Source organism: Trachemys scripta, chromosome 2, assembly GCF_013100865.1.
Source record: "Trachemys scripta elegans isolate TJP31775 chromosome 2, CAS_Tse_1.0, whole genome shotgun sequence".
Classification (NCBI taxonomy): Eukaryota; Metazoa; Chordata; order Testudines; family Emydidae; genus Trachemys; species Trachemys scripta.
This window is the reverse complement of record NC_048299.1, coordinates 70,219,803-70,236,910: the sequence shown is the minus strand read 5'-3', so window position 1 is coordinate 70,236,910 and position 17,108 is coordinate 70,219,803. Positions and strand designations below refer to the sequence as shown.

The 17,108-nt window shown below is 42.2% G+C and overlaps 1 long non-coding RNA gene across 2 annotated transcripts in view; it reads left to right on the top strand.

Moving 5' to 3' along the window:
• LOC117872407 overlaps positions 1-14,004 on the top strand; it is a 29,250-nt gene extending 15,246 nt beyond the window's left edge. For both annotated transcript variants that reach the window (XR_004644476.1, XR_004644477.1), the window contains exon 3: positions 11,211-14,004. This is a non-coding gene — a long non-coding RNA (uncharacterized LOC117872407). The remainder of the gene's footprint in view (positions 1-11,210) is intronic.
• The last annotated feature ends 3,104 nt before the right edge of the window (positions 14,005-17,108 follow it).

Here is a 17,108-nt window from a genome sequence, read left to right as displayed (position 1 = left end):
AAATCAATACAGTTTGGAAATCCTTGTAGGAATTATTGAAAGAATATTATGAGGTTTTAGAACTGCCCAAACAGTTTTGCATTTTGAGTCATGGTGGCAAAAACTTAATCTGTGACAAACTGAAATTAGGAGATAAGTAAAGATACCATTACTTGGTGTCTCTCAGTAAATAAACAGTACTTAAATCGGAGTGGAAAAGTGATGGTATGTTCAAAATGTTCTTTTTAGCCAACTAGCAGCATTGTGAAGGTTGAAGATTTGACATAGACACTAATGCACTTTACCTTTCCTCAATTCAATCACTATATGTTATATTTAATGTATTTATTTATTTGTATTGTGGTATTGACTGCAGCGAGAGATCAAGGCCCCTTTTTGCTATGCACAAAAGAACATCTCTTTTCCAAAGATCTTACAGTTTAATCATGTAACAAGACACAACAGAGTTAAACAAATGGAAAGGAGGGCTAGGTAACACTAAAATGATCGTATTTGGTATAATAAGGAGCAGTCACAGTATACCCACTGCCTAGCTATTGTGCTCTCATATATATGTTTGTGTACATATTTGAAGGTGTAATTAGCCCTCCTCTTTTCCCCTCCACACCACAGAATGGAAAGGAGCCGAGGACCCAAAGTTCTGTCATTTAAAAGTGACGTGTACCGGAAAAAAACAATTGAGCATTTGCCCTTTTTTGCTCTTGATGTATAGCTGAGGCTTTGCTTTTTTTGACATGTTTTTACATGAAAGAGCTAAAAGACTGAACATTAAGGTGGGGGGGGGGAGAGATTTTTGGTTTAACTAAAACTATTGGACTATTTAAAATTTTTTGGTTCTTGTTTTTTTTTTTAATTAATTACAATAACTAATTAATATTTTAGAGAAAGGAAAGCTCAACACCTTCACCCCTTCAGTGAAGATGTTAGAGCTGATAATAACATCTCCAAGACCTATCACAGGTTCTTCAGCAAAATTAGGGAAGACCAAACTTGATATTCCTGATGATTCGAAGGTAAAAAACAAGCAGGGGAGGGAAACAAAAAAAAATTACAACAAACCAACCAAACAATCCCCCTCTTAGTGTTTATCCTTTGTATGCAGCATAAAGAAGTAAAGAAGAGCATGAGCTCAGTTTTTAAAAACTCCTTCTCAATTCAACTTTAAGGGAAGTCTGTACTAAATCCACTGCACATGATAAATCAGTTTTTCCTGAGCGCTGTCTTCTACAACGCAAACATGTAAATCTCTTTCAGTATCTTAATTTGTATTCAGATAAGTACCGAAAGGACTGATTGCAGTGTGATGAATCAATTCCCTTGATGAGACCTAAGCTGCAGAATGGGGAAGCTGATGCCTGAATTTCATCAGTGTCTGATATGTAACATCAGATTATGGGTAACATCTAGATTTTAACCCCTATGTTTTTTAAAAATGACATTTGGCTTTGTAACCAAGTAACTCCCTTTCACTTTAGGGAGAGTCACCTAATTCATCACTGCTTTGAAACTTTAGGAGTAGGGGCTCTGTTCTGAGAATACTTTCTCTGTGTACATGCCAATAAACTAGAGGGTTAGGGATTGGAAAGTAGTTTTGGGGCATTGGTGTCCTAAGTCATAAAAAACATGGTAAAAATAATTGAAAAAACTCAGACCTTTTGGAGAAATCAAACTGCCTTTGCAGAATCACACTTCTGAAGATGGTTTGGGGGTTCTTTTCAGTACCCAAGTGCTGTTTCCCACTTTTCTTTTGTGCTCAGGTTTCTAATTTTTCATTCCACAAATATTATGCGACAATTTTGTGGAATACCATGCCACTATATATTTTCTTTCACCAAAACTTTTGTAGTCTTATATTTGTCAGTGCTTTACCCTCCATTACAAGCCTCATAGTCTGGCCCTTTTTGTCCTTGCTTTTTACATTGTGTCAAATTCAAAGAAAGTGTAAACCTACACATCAGTAAGTCAGTGGTGTTCAGGCTCAATGCTTTATCTTATGCTTTATTACAGTCTCTTGGCAATTATTTTTCCTGCTATCACCCCATCTTTCCACCCTTGTCATGTTGATTACACTAATTTACACCCGCTGTGATTTACCAATGTAAAACTCACACCACAATTTACATCTTCTCTGAATTTGCCCTATTTGTTGGCCTCCTCCACCATCCTTTATAGCAGGAGTGGCCAAAATTACTGACCCTCCAAGCCACATACAATAATCTTCAGAAGTTCGAGAGCCGCAAGACTTGCACAACCTGTCCCACGGGGCAGCACCTGCCAGGGTGTGGGGCTTCTGCCCCGATGCCCACCCATAGGGCTAAAGTCCTTAGACCCGCCCCCTCCCTGCAGGACAGAAGCCCCTAGTCCCACCCACTGCAGGGCAGAAGCCCCGAGTGTCCCCTGCCCAGTTTTATAGGTAGAGAATCAGGGGGAGGGTGTATGGGGGACTCCGGGAGCCACTCTTTAACTGTAAGAGCTGCATGCGGCTCACGAGCCACAGTTTGGCCACACCTGCTTTATAGGCTTGTAGATGTCATAAGATTTTAAACAAAGGAGCAGATTTCCAAAAGAGCACATGCACAACCCCTGATCTGCATGGGTATATAAGGATGTATGCGTGCAAATAAGGTTGTATCAATGCATTGAAGTTTCTGCATGTGTACTTTTTCTCACTCACTTTTGAAAATCTGGTCCAGTGCAGGGGCATAGACAACATTTTTTTATGGGGAGAGGGGATAGAGTTAAAAAATAATAAAATGATAGCTGTTGAATATTCCTTTATTGATGATTAAATTTGTCCACTTTCCATAAGATGAGATAAATAGCTTCTATTCAACGACCAGTGTATTTTTTCTTTCTTAATGCAATCCCTACATTTTTGGGGGACTAAAGTCCCCGCCCAACCCCACTGTTGTCTACACCAATGCATTGTGTGTCCAATTCTTCACCTTCACGTACACCTGCCTTCTCACTCACCCATTATGATGGAGTATATCAGGTCTTCATGGCCCCTTGCTTGAAGCCCCACTGTTCTGCTGCACCCCAGTCCAGGAAACAATTATCTGTGAAGAAAAGAGCAGCCGTTTTGAAAACTAGCAAGATATGGTTGTCCAGCAACCAGAAGGGCTGGGGACCGGCAACAGCCAATCAAGCCCCAGCGCATACCGAAATAAAAGGAGCTGCATGCTGCCAGTGAGTCAGTTCTTAGCTGGAGCCAGAGGAGTGAGGAGGGAGCTCCCTACGGTGGAGCCAGAGGAACCAGGCTGAGCCAGCACCTATCGCTGGCCACCTTCAGTGGCAGAGACTAAGAAGGAGAACCCCTGCTGTTTCTATCCCTGAGAGAAAATTTAACCCAGAAAGGGTAAGAGATTATTTTGTTTATAATTGACCCTGAAGGGCAAGGAACAGTTTCAGGTTTTGTTTGTTATACTCCGGAAACGGTTTTGGATTGTGTGACTCGGTGGAAGGCTGAGTCACAGAAGACCCACAGAGGCTTGCTGACAGCCTGCAGGAGGTGTTGGTAGCCAAAGAGAATGACAGCACTGCAATTGGATGGCAAGGGTGTATTCAAGAGGTAAGTGAAACCCACCATGCCCATTTACTCACAACTTGCTTATTACGGCACACACACACACACACACACACACACACAATCCTAATATGTCAAAAAGTCATTAACATGTAATAATTATACACATTAATACAAAGTTACCATAGACAAAGGGGAAGGGATGCAGATCAGGATAAGTAAAAAACACATCAGAGATCTTCTGACCAATATGAATGAATTCAGATCAGCAAGTCTGGATGCTATTCGCCCGAGGGTAATGGAAGAATTATCTGAAGAAATCTCGGAGCCACTAGCAATAATATTTACAAACTCAATGGATGACAGGAGAGGTCCCAGAAGACTGGAGAAGGACTAACATACTGCCCATCTTAAAAAGGGGAAAAAGGAGAAGCTGTGGAACTACAGACCAGTCAATCTGACTTCAATACCTGGGAAGCTACTAGAGCAATGTATAAAATATTCAATTTGCGAATACCTGGAGGATGAAGGGGTAATCACTAGCAGCCAGCATGGATTTACCAAGAACAAATCATGCCAGACCAGCTTGATTTCCTTCTTTCACAGGGTAACTGATTTGGTGGATAAGGGGAATGTGGTGGACATAATATACCTGGACTACAGCAAGGCTTTTGACACAGTGCCACATGACATTCTGATAAGCTGGGGAAATACAGGCTCATCAGAACTACCATTAAGTGGATACATAATTGGTTAAACAACTGCTAAGAAAGAGTAACTATTAATGGAATGATATCAAGTTGGAGGGAGGTCTCAAGTGGAGTTCCACGGGGATCTGTTCTGGGTCTGGTCTTGTTTAACATCTTCATTAATGACCTGGATGTAGGTATAGAGAGCATACTCATCAAGTTTGCAGATGACACAAAGCTAGGGGGATTGCCAATACTTTGGAGGATAGAGCTACAATTCAGAGGGATCTAGATAAATTGGAGAACTGGACTATAGACAACCAAATGAAATTCAACAAAGACAAATGTAAAGGGAAGAAAAACCAAATGTACAAATACAGAATGCTAGAAAACTGGCTTGGCAGCAGCACTTGCTAAGAAGGATCTGGGAGTTCTGGTGGATCACAACTTCCAGGTGAGTCGTCAGTGTGATACTGCTGCAAAAAAAGCAAATGCAATTTTAAGTTGCATTAACAGAGGCATAGCATGCAAGTCACGGGTGGTGATAGTACCATTCTACTCAGTGCTTGTAAGGCTGCAGCTGGAGTACTGTGTGCAATTTTGGTCACCAATGTATAGAAAGGATCCAGAGGCAAGCAACAAAGATGATCAAAGGGCTGGAATGTAAGCCATATGAGCAAAGGCTGAAAGAACTGGGTATCTTTAATTTGGAAAAGAGGAGATTAAGAGGGAAATAATAGCAGTCTTTAGATATTTGAAAGGCTGCCATAAAAAAGATGGAGAAAAGTTGTTCTCTTTTGTCACAGAGGGCACGACAAGAGGCAATGGGTTCAAACTGCGGCATAGCTGATTTAGATTAAATCTCAGGAAAAGCTTCCTGACTGTAAGAGCAGTAGGATAATGGAACAGACTGCTTCAGGAGGGTATGAAGGCTTTTTCATTGGAGGCTTTCAAAAGGAGACTGGATCGCCATCCATCTTGGATGGCTTAGACACAACAAATCCTGCATTTTGGTAGGTATTTGGCTGGATGACTGTTGTGGTCCCTTCTAACCCTGTGATTCTGTGAATATCACAGAATCTGGACACTCGTGACAGTGATGGCAAAATTTGTCCTTAGTTCTACCGCAAATAAAAACCCACATACTGCTATTCTTTTATTGCTTGAGCTGATTGGAAAATCTAAGATGTTTTGTCAAAACAATGGAAAATATTTCCATGTAACTTTTTTTGAGGATTTTTCTTCATTTACATAAAAGAGAAATATACACTAGTTTTAAAAAATTCCCCATTTAGGGCCAGATTGTTATACCCTGAGGCACACTGAACAGCACCTGGCTCCACAAAGTGGCCCTCTGAATTCAGTTAGACTATTTGTGGAGTATAGTGCTTCTCAGTGGAAGTAAGGGAAATAGAATCTAGTTCATAACTAGGACCAACTTAAATGAAGAGGAAGAGGTTTGTTGCATACTTTTTTTAATAAAGGTGCAACTAGCTGCTACAACACACCTCTAATTCAGGCCCCATTTATTCCCAAAATGTTTTCAACAAGAGTAGGCATATTAAAGATGTCCTAAAACCAAAAATCCTAGCTTCTTGTCCCTTCACATGTCGCTTAAAACTAGAATAAACAATACTTAGCTGAATTTAAAATAACCTGTTTTTTTTTTTAACAAACATGCATATCCACACAAAGGAAAATACTTATAACATTAAACATTTACATTAAATTAGACTTTATGTAGCCTTAGTTCTGATTGCTTTAAACTCAACTAGAACATCATGAATTTCCAGACATAACTGTTTTTCTACCACTGGAACATAAACTAGCCCTTTTATTGCTCAAGTTAAATACAGTAGACAAAGTTCAAAGTCCTTCTTTGAGCCCAGATATTTCACATGGGGAAAATAATGTCCATAGGTAATTTTTAAGGCATCACTATTAGTTGTAATTTAGCTCTCTGGGCACAACAGCAGTGCAGTGCACAGCCATCTGGAAGTCCTGAACACAAATCAGATTAGGCCACTGCAGGTTCCAGCCAGTGAGATCTGGTTCCATCGCGGAGGTGACATTCTCAGTCCCTGGAGAGGGCGGCCACAAATGGTACATTAAAGACACCTCCTAATGGCTACTCTGTGAACCAGCCCTAGAAAGCAGCTGTGGAGAATGCCAACCTGCCAAGATGGAGGTGTGGTACTATGGCAGCAGAGAGCTTGGGAGAAAGGAAGTGGGAGCTCTGATAAAAGGGGCAGAATCTCAGTGGCAGGGTCATTGGCAGGTTAGGGAATGTGTAACAGAGTAGCTGTTGTGGTAACTGTCATTGTATATCCAACCGTGGCTTTGGTTGCTGGCAGCATGGCTACTAAAAGAGGGTAATATATGGGCTACTCTGATCAGATGTTCAGTGAAGGGGGAAAATGAACTTCCTGTCATGCAAGTCCTTGTGGGTCTTGCAAAGAGAACAAAAGGATACAGTCATTAAAAGAACTATCACTGGCTGCTGACTTGCCTAACAATTAGCATTAGATAACTATGGTGCTCTTAAGGTGAAACTATCACATTTGTTTTGATAAATCAATAGTGCCCAATAAAGCAGTTCAGTCTGTAGCAATGCTGATTTATGAGGAGTGTCAGGATGCTGAAAACAAAGAGGTGTTGACCATTCTTTTGTATGCTGAGCTTGGGGGTTCCTCGGGTGACATCATCCAAGATATAATTGCCCTGGAGATGGCAAGGAGCTGCTGCAGGAAGTGGGAAGGAACAAAGGGAAAAAAACTCTCCACTCCACTCTTTTGATCAATACAGGTAAACGTGGATTGTGCTCCAAGAGCAACCACCTGGCCTGCTGACCATGCCCTGGTGCTGATCAATGTGTGGTTGGAGTAAATCATCCTCCACGACTTCTCCCAGGGCAGCAGGAACATCCACCTCTATTGGGAAGTTTCATGGAGGCCAGAGTAAGTGGAGATTGAGCGGACTCCAGTCCTGTGCTGGGAATGTATAAAGCACTTGAGGCTCATGTACCAGAGAGCAGAAAAAATAACAGTTGCTGTGGGAGGGCTGCTCATACATGCACCTTCAACAGTGAGCTGGAACAGGTCATGTCAAGACATTCAGTGACATGGCTCACGAGTCATGACCTCCTCCTCAGCACCACTGGCTCATTGTCTATCAGGATGTCAATGAGGGCCAGGGCAAGGAGGCAGCAGGGACTGCAGAGGATGCACAACATGTGGTTTTGCATCTCTGCCTTGGGGAACTGGTTGATGAAACTCCCCAATTATCCTGAGGAGGCCCCTAAGCCGCAGCAGGAACCAAAACCCCAGGCTGGTTAGTATAAAAGGACCCCCACCCTCCCTGAAAATATCCCCTCTTGCTTTGGCACTACATTCCTGATTTTAAGATCCCCAGGGCATTTAAAATACTGTGCACTGATTTTTTCCTCCAGGGATAATATGCCATGTATTGCTATGTCTCCTGAGTTTGAACTGCAGTGCTGAATCCACACTGTTGTCATGCACCATCCCCTTACTAAGCTCCTCCAGTATTCCTTCCCCTCCATCCAGCCCTCACTCTGCTCCTCTCCAAAATGGTCCCTGAGCACGACACAGCTACAAATCACTGATTTTATTGCTTTCTGATGAAGCACTATTACTCATTTGGCAGAAGCTGTGGCTTAAAAACAGATTATTGATGAAAAATCATTGTATCCCTGTGTTTGTGCATTACTTAGCCAGCAGACAGGCAACAATGGTTACAGGACCACATAGACCAGGGGAAGGGAGGGTCTGGGTTTAAAAAGCTTCCAGCTGGGGATGGCACAATTGTTAAAAAAAAAAAACCTTATAGTTGTTTGTTTAATGTTAGTAACAGCTGCCTTCTTTTCCTTGGAAGATTACACTGTTTCACTGCTTCTACCACACACCTCTGATCTTATCATCCCTTACAAATAGGAGCCATGCGGAATGGAGGAGGTGAGATCTGGGCAAGGAACACTTAGGTTGTCTGTCACAGCAGTCCTTTCTCCCTTGGAAGATTACAAAATTGTTACCATCTCTGTCCATGGTGTCTGGCCTGTCCCAGCACTGAGCCATGCTGCACAAGCTGGGTGGGAGAAGGATACAATCTGGTGGCTGGATAAACATAGTGCCACGTCCCTTTGCAGTGAAGAGGTGAGGGTTTTGTGGTGCTGATCTAAAACTTCAGGGAATGAAATAAGGTTGTAATGTCTCTTTCTTTCCCTGTCATTGCACTGTTGTTAGGCAGGCACAGGGGCAGGATTTTCTCATGATGCTGGGAGTGGGTGGGTGATTTTTTTTTGTGGTTCGCATCTCCCTTTACATGGAAACTCTGTATGTGAGTTAAGAATGTAATAAATTTCCAGTCAAATTGCCTCCTAGTCCTGTAAGCATATTTCAGCAAATTTTTGGTGTAGCAGAAACTCCAGCTGGGTCTTGAGGTTCAATGGAAGTGCAAATTTGATTGGTCATAAGAACATAACAGCTGCCATACTGGGTCAGACCATGGTCCATCTTACCTGGTATCCTGTCTTTGACAGTGGCCTCTATCAGAGCTTCAGTGGGAGTGTACAGAACGGGGCAATTATGGAGTGATCCACCTCTGTCTTCCACTCATGGCTTCTAATAGAGGTTTAGGGTCACCCTGAACCAAGGGGTTACATCCCAGATCATCTTGGCTAATAGCCATTGATGGACCTATCCTCCATGAACTTTTCTAGTTCTTTTTTGAACCCAGTAATGCTGTTGGGCATTACATCCCATGACAATGAGTTTCACGGGTTAGTTGTGCATTGTGTGAAAAAGTACTTTTTCTTGTTTATATTAAACCTGCTGAGTGATCCCTCATTTTTGTATTGTGTGAAAGGGTAAATAACACTTCTCTATTGACTTTTTACAAACCATTCATGGTTTTATAGTCCGCTAAGATGACCAGCCCTGATGTTTTTAGCCTCTCCTTGTATGGAAGCTTTTTTTTATACCGCTAACCATTTTCATTTCATTCAATCTTTTCCAATTCCACTATATCAAAGGTCCCAAACTGTGGGGCACACCCCCCCCAGGGGGGCATGGAGGAACATTTGGGGGTCGCAGCTGGGGCCTAGGCCAGCCCCAATGGGGTGGGGAGGGAGTGCCACCAAGTTCCGCTCCTGGCCTCAGCCCTGGCTGCCGACCTCAGCCCCTGACTTCACTTCATTCCCCTCCACTCTGCCCCAGCCTCGGGCCCCGGCCTTACTCCTGTCCATGTCCCCCCCACACACACACACATATTCCAGGAGCCATGGACAAAGGTAAGGGGGGCACGAGGTAAAAAGTTTGGGGACCACAGCACTATATCCTTTTTGAGATCGGGTAACCAGAACTCGACACAGTATTTAAGTGTAAGTGCACCATGGATTTATATAGTGGGATTATAATATTTTCTCTTATATTCTATCCCTTTCCTATTAGTTCCTAATGCACTGTTAGCCTTTTAACCACTGCTTCTCATTTGAGCAGAAGTTTTCAGGGAATTATCCATGATGACTCCAAGATCTCTTTTTTGGGTGGTAACAGCTAATGTAGAACCCATCATTATTTATATATATAGTTGAGATTATTTTTTCCAGTATAACTTTGCACTTAACATTGAATTTCATCTGCTTGTTGCCCCATTACACAGTTTTGTGAGATCCCTCTGCAACTTCTTGTAGCCTGCTTTGGATTTAATTATCTAGAATAATTTTATATCATCTGCAAACTTTGCCACCTCACTGTTTACCCCTTTTTCCAGAGCATTAATGAACATGTTGGAACAGCAAAGGTCCCAGTACAGATCCTTGGGGGACCCTGCTGTTCACATCTCTCCATTGTGACAATTGACCATTTATTCCGACCCTTTGTTTACTATCTTTCAACTAGCTACTGATCCAAGAGAGGACCTTCCCTCTTATCCCATGGTCACATAGGGTACACATACACAGCATGGCAGCAAGTAGAGTCCAGGTCAGCTGTTTTGGTATAGGGCAAAAATAGCAGTATAGACGTTCCCACTTGGGCAGGACTCAGTGAAGATGGTGTACGCCATCTGGTCCTGATAACTTATTACTATTTAGTTTATCAGTTTATTCTAAAACCTGTTTTACTGACACATCAATCTGGGATGGTACTTCAGATTTGTCACCCAAAAACAATAGCTCTAAAGTGGGAATCTCTCCCACATCCTCTGCAGTGAAGACTGATGCAAAAAAATAATTTGGCTTCTCTGCAATGGCCTTGTCTTCCTTGAGTGCTCCTTTTAAAGCCTTTATTTGGTAGCCCTGCTGCCTTGTGGCAGACTTCCAGCTTTTCATGTGCTTAAAAAAAATTACTGTTAATTTATTTCTTGGCCTACCTTATTTTTACATGTTACTTTCCAGAGTTTGTGCTCCTTCCTATTTTCCTCATTAGGATTTGACTTCCTGATTTTAAAGGATGCCTTTTTGCCTGTAATGACCCCCATTGCTTTGCTGTTTGGACATGGTGGCATTCTTTTGTCCTCCTATTGATTGTTTTGGTCCAAACCCCTCCATTCAGCAATATTAAGAGGGGTGACAATTAGTGGAAACATCTCTCTGGCATCGACCGCTGAATATCCTCCACTCTTTTCCATTCTGCTATCTTGAAAATATATGTTCTCCAAATGTTGGCCAGCCTTTAAAGAAGAAATTGCAAACTGGTATCATAGACCCTGGAAAGAACTGCCACCCCCTTTGTAATACAATGAACATTTAAAATTTTTAAAAACATGAGTACATTTATCTTATCATTAATAGCCTCTGGTTCTTCCCCATGGGCTGCAAAAGTTGTCCAAAAAACAAGTCTAGTCTAACAGTCACACTGTTGAAAAGCTGAAAAGTTTCAAAACTTTTACAGCAGAGTGGTTATCAGAGGGGATTTCTTGGCTTCTTCCAAAGGAAAAAAATATATATAAAGCTACTGTTGTCTTTGAATTGACAGGACCTTCAGCTCCTGAGAGGGAAACCTTTCCATTGGGAGGGCAGTAGCAACACCCCAGAGACAGCAGAGGCAGACAGAGAAGAATCCTGGAAGATCTGCTCATTGCCTGGGGAAATCTGCTCATTGCACAAGAGGAACCAGTATCAGTTTGAATTCCTCAGGGAAAGGGAGGATTCAGGAAGAGACACTGATGAAATGGTTCCTGAAGCAAGAGGCACGTCTCAGGGAATGGGAGCCTTCCCGAATGGAGAGGCTCATAGAACTGGTGGCCAAACAAGTTGGGAGTCTGCCTGCTGCCATGACAACTACACCTGTCAATGAACTGCCATCACTACCACCATCTGCTCCTCCTCCGTCTGCTGCCAAGGGCACTGCCGAGGTGAAGGAGCCAACACTCCCAATGGACTGGGAGGAGAACATGGAGCCTGCAGTACTCCCCAGACCAGACGTTCCACTGATGCCCAAACCCTTCGCAGGGAGGCCTCCCTGAGCTCCCAGACAGGGAACAGTGAGCCTGCAGAAGTCTCTGAATCCGATCAAGTGCCCACTCTCCAAGCCCCATCTAGGAGACATTTTTCTTTGTCCTCAAGAACAATTTTACCATGTTAGTCCTCTTTATCAGGAGGTGGGCAAGGAGACGGGTGCAGAGACATTAACATTTCCCCTGGTTGATGGATTTAGACCCATTATGTTTTAAATATTTTTGCTTTACATTTCTTTAAATAATATTTTACTTATGAGTTCCATGTAGTACTTTTAATAAATATTATAGTTTCCTTGACTTGTGCGATGAACATAAGTGCGATGAATATAAGATGCTTTTCAGGTTTGGGATTGGGCCGCACAATTCAGAGCACATGAATTGGAATGGTGCAACTGTCTCGTGCCATCTTACTGCAAACACTTTTTTTGTCCTACCTCCTCCCCTCCGCCCCCCCACTCCCCGAGGTTCAGAAATATCGAAATTCCCCACAATACATGGGATGGATGGGGAAAGTGCAGTTAGTGATATGTGCAAACAGAAAACACTGCTAGTTCTAAATGCAGCAGAACTCACAAGTTAGAAAATGGGCAGATAAACATCTTTATAGTTTAATTCTCATGCAGAAAATCAAAACACAATTCAAGTAGCAATACAGGCATCTGCCATTACCCTGGGATTAAACAGCCCGTCCTTCCCCCAAAAAACCTTGATCACTTTCAACAGTAGTAGCTATTAGTGCTTTGTAACAGCCACTAGGTGCAGCTAACACTGCTGATAATAAACTATTTTAAAAAATGGCTGCATCCCCCTCACCCAATCAAATGTTGATAAGGTGGCTAAGAGAGATTGAATGCTCCTGATAACATTGGTTTGTAAACAAATGTGAACAGTGAAGATTAAAACATTCCACAATGACCAAATCACAACTCGGCCACCACCTTCTACCACAAAAACCCAACCCTAAAATGATAACCCAGAGGAAGTGCCCTGTTATAATTGTCTGTAATGTGTCACTTATCACAGGAACAAATGGCTATAATGACCCTTGGCTACACAGGAAAAAATCACTGACAAAGCTATGTAGATGCATAAGTTGGTACCAGTGTTCCCTCCTGTGCTTTTCCAACAGCTGCACAGTGTGAAGATGACTCATCATGGGCAAATGTCATTATCTGCCTCCTTACTGTGCCATGATGTGCATGTATGTGTGAGGCTTTGGGGTTTAACCCAGACCGGTAAGGGGTTAATAAGGGATCTCTACCTGCCCTGAGTGTTTTAAATGCTATGCTGCTGTTGCTCACAGCCCTGACCAACAGCCAGCCTACAAACTGGGTTCCACTGCCTACTTAGTCTTTACAAGGTGACCCCAACACCCTCTGACTGCCAAATTTCCCCAAACCATCTTTTGGGGTTCCCAGAATTGTGAGTTACTGTGTCACCCCTCTCAGCCTCAACTGGTGAGAGTTTTGCTACTGCTACTCTGTGAGACAATTCACCAGTTTGTCTGCCTTGCCAGCAAACTCCTCAGGGCTTTGCCAGTCCAAACCTTGCCTTGTGGGTAGTAAACAGTAAACTCCAACTTCTGAGTTCCCCAGATACATCTCCCTGTAGCATCCAGCCCGCTCCTGGAACAGTCACAGAAGTTATTAAGTTTGCTGCTCCTTTAAAGAGACAAGACATTTCGGCTTATAATGTAACTGGGGTATGACAAACATGCTTATTTCAATCACAGCATTGAATTGATTTATAGTAAAAGTTAAACAAGTTTATTTAACAAAAGGACATAGGATTAAATGATGCCAAGTATAAGGGGAAATGATAGAAATAGTTATAAGGAAATAAAAATAAAAATAAGCTTCTAAGACTAAAAATTAATTTCAGCAAGCTACAATCTTTGTCTAAGTAGGTTTCTCACCTAACTCAGTTCCCACAAACTTCAACCCCCTTTGTTTAAGGATCCAATATGCGATGATCTCTGGCCCCTTGAATTCCCCAAGACACAGACAGCTCAAATGTCTTTTTACCTCCCTTATATCACCCCAAACTTTATTGTGTCTGTTTTAAGAGCCAGGATGGCTTCCTGCTGTTCTTTCCTTCCTGTGGATTTATTGTGCGCCTGCTGATTGGTATGTAAATTAGGCTTCCATTGTTTTGATTCCACACTGCTTAATTTACATAGGAGGGAAGGCAGCTGTCTGTCTCTTATCTGGGAGAAAACTTGTTTCTCCTTTTGTTTGGTCACAAACTTTAAAGCATAATATCAATTAGTATCTATAATTTCTCATATAATTTTAATACATATATTTAACAATGATATTAATCACCAGTGTCACCTGCTTTCATAAAATACCTTATTAAATACACTTCTATAGTTGTATACAATCACTTGATTCAGTTGCTTGTTCTTTGGGGTTCATCTCTGCCTTGTTTTCCCCTGGGATGTCTGGACCCTGTGTATCACAATATGGCATCCCTGATTTCCCTTGCCTCCTAGGAACCAGGACCAGTGTACACATGGGGGGTATATGGCTGTCTGTACAGAGTGCCCACTCAGGATGGAAGCACTCCACCTTTACCCTCAAATATTATGGAGTGCGCAGCAGGAGATGATAATATGAATGGCATTTGCCACACTGGCATCAAGACAAGTGCATAGGCAGCACCAACAAGAAATCTATCAAATGCTCACTGCATGACAATTCTGCAGCCTTTGAATTCTCTTTTTTCCAGGGTCATTGATGTTGGGATACAGTTTCATGAGCCAAGTTAGGAGCAGGTATATGGGGTCTCCCAAAATAACAGTGAGAATAGACACAACAAACAGACCTGTATTGTTTCTGGGTATAAAGTCTCTTCTTCCCTCTTCAAGTACAATCAACAACCTGGCATCATGAATCTTTCCAGTGTTTCCCACATCTATATTAATGAATCTCTCTCTGTGGTCCACTAAGCCTTTCAGAATGAGTGAATAGTAAGTGACCTTTTTGGTTCGCATACTCACTTGGCCATTGCAGGGGGCAAAGTATTAAGATATGGAAGCCATCAGTGGTTCCTGCACAGTTTGGAAACCCCCCATTCTCTCAGATTCAGCTGTTACTTTTGGGACTTTTCTTACGACAACAGCTGCAGGTAGATCACAGTGTTAATTGCCTCACAAACCTGCACAACTGTGATTCCAGCTGTGGACAATTCCAGTCCCAAAGTAGTTTGCAGTAGACCTGCAAATGTCTGGAGCTTCCACAGCTTTCCAGCTTCCACAGGGCAATAACCACCTGCTTCTGCACCGGTATGGCTTCCCTGAATTGAATGTTCTGGGACTGGAAGTTTGGTGCAGGCTCCTCACGCAGCTCCATGAAGGTCTGTTTCCTCATTCAGAAGTTCTCAAGCCACTATGGTTTCCAAAACGATGTGATCCCACAACACCATACTGGCTCTCCTGCATGAAAATGACAGGCTATATCATAGCAAAATTGGCATTCACCATATCTGTACCATGTGAGCTGAATGAATTGTCATTGACCCTCAAGGTCAGCTGTATTTGATGTGTCAGAAAGTTCAGCCCAAATTCCATCCAGTTTCTTGCTGATCACCTACTCCACAGCATAACCATTTGTCCCACAATAAAGAGCAGGAGCAGAACCACATCATCCTCCCATTGCTCCATGTCTTCCACTCAGTTTGGTAGGGAATAACTGTGAGGGGAGATGTGATCAGAAACTGCCATCCACAAATGGAACAGCAACAGTGTGAACATAAGAATGGCCATATGAGGTCAAATCAGTGGTCCATCTAGCCCACTATCCTGTCCAGTGGCCAATGCCAGGTGCTTCAAAGGGAATGAACAGAACAGGCAATTATTGAGTGATCCATCCTCTGTCGTCCACTCCCAGCGTCTGGCAGTCAGAGCTTAGGGACATCAGAGCATGGAGTTGCATCCTTGCCCATCTTGACTAATAGCAAATGATGGACCTATCCTCCATGAACTCATCTAATTCTTTTTTGAACCCCATTATAATGTTGGCCTTCACAACATCTGGCAATCAGTTCTACAAGTTGACTGTGCATTGTGTGAAGAAATACTTTCTTTTGATTGTTTGTTTTAAACGTGCTGCCTATTAATTTCATTGGGTGGCCCCTGGTTCTTGCATTATGTGAAGGAGTAAATAACACTTCCTTATTTACTTTCTCCACACCAGTCATGATTTTATATACCTCTATCATATCCCCCCTTAGGCATCTTTTTTCCAACCTGAAAATCCCAGTCTTTTTTCTCTCCTTATATGGAAGCTGTTCTGTATCTTTAATCATTTTTGTTGCCCATCTCTGTACCTTTTCCATTTCTAATGTATCTGTTTTGACACGGGGTGACCAGAATAGCACACAGTATTCAAGATGTAGGCAAACCATGGATTTATATAGTGGAATTATGATACTTTCTGTCTTCTTATCTGTCCTTTTTCTAATGATTACTAACATTCTGTTAGCTTTTTTGACTGCTGCTGCACATTGTTTTCAAAGAACTATCCACAATGATTCCAAACTCTTTCTTTGAGTGATAACACCTAATTTAGATCCTATCATTTTGTATGCATAGTTTGAATTATGTTTTCCAATGTGCATTACTTTACATATATCAACATTGAATTTCATCTGCCATTTTGTTGCCCAGTCACCCAATTGTATGAGATCCTTTTGTGACTCTTTAGAGTCTGCTTTGGACTTAACTATCTTGAATAATTTTGTATTGTCTGCAGGTTTTACCACCTCACTGTTTACCCCTTTTCCCAGATCATTTATGAATATGTTGAACAGCACTGGTCCCAGTACAGATTTCTGGGGGGCACCACTATATACCTCTCTCCATTCTGAAAACTGACCATTTATTCCCACCCTTTGTTTCCCGTCTTTTAGCCAGTTACTGATTCATGAGAGGATCTTCCCTCTTATCCCATGACTGCTTACTTTGTTTAAAAGCCTTTGGTGACAGACCTTGTCAAAGGCCTTCTGCAAGTCCAAATATACTATATCAACAGGATCACTCTTGTCCACGTGTTTGTTAACCCAATCAAAGATTTCCCTTTACAAAAGCTGTGTTGTCTCTTTCCCAACAAATTGTGTTAATCTATGTGTCTGATAATTCTGTTCTTTACTATACTGAAGTTAGGAATATTGATTATGAAACAATTACAACTGTGTGTGTTTTTGGGGAACACCCACCAGCCAGTATGCAATCAGTCTGGATAGACCATTAGGAAGGACAATAGGACTTTGAAGATACTAATCTCCCTCCTTCCTGAGAAGTTTCCTGGGACGCTGCTTTGATGCAGTAGGGTCATGTGATCATGTCACCTGGTACAGGATACCATCTTGAAATGCTGGTACTTTTCCACAGGAAGAGGGTGGGGGTCAAACCG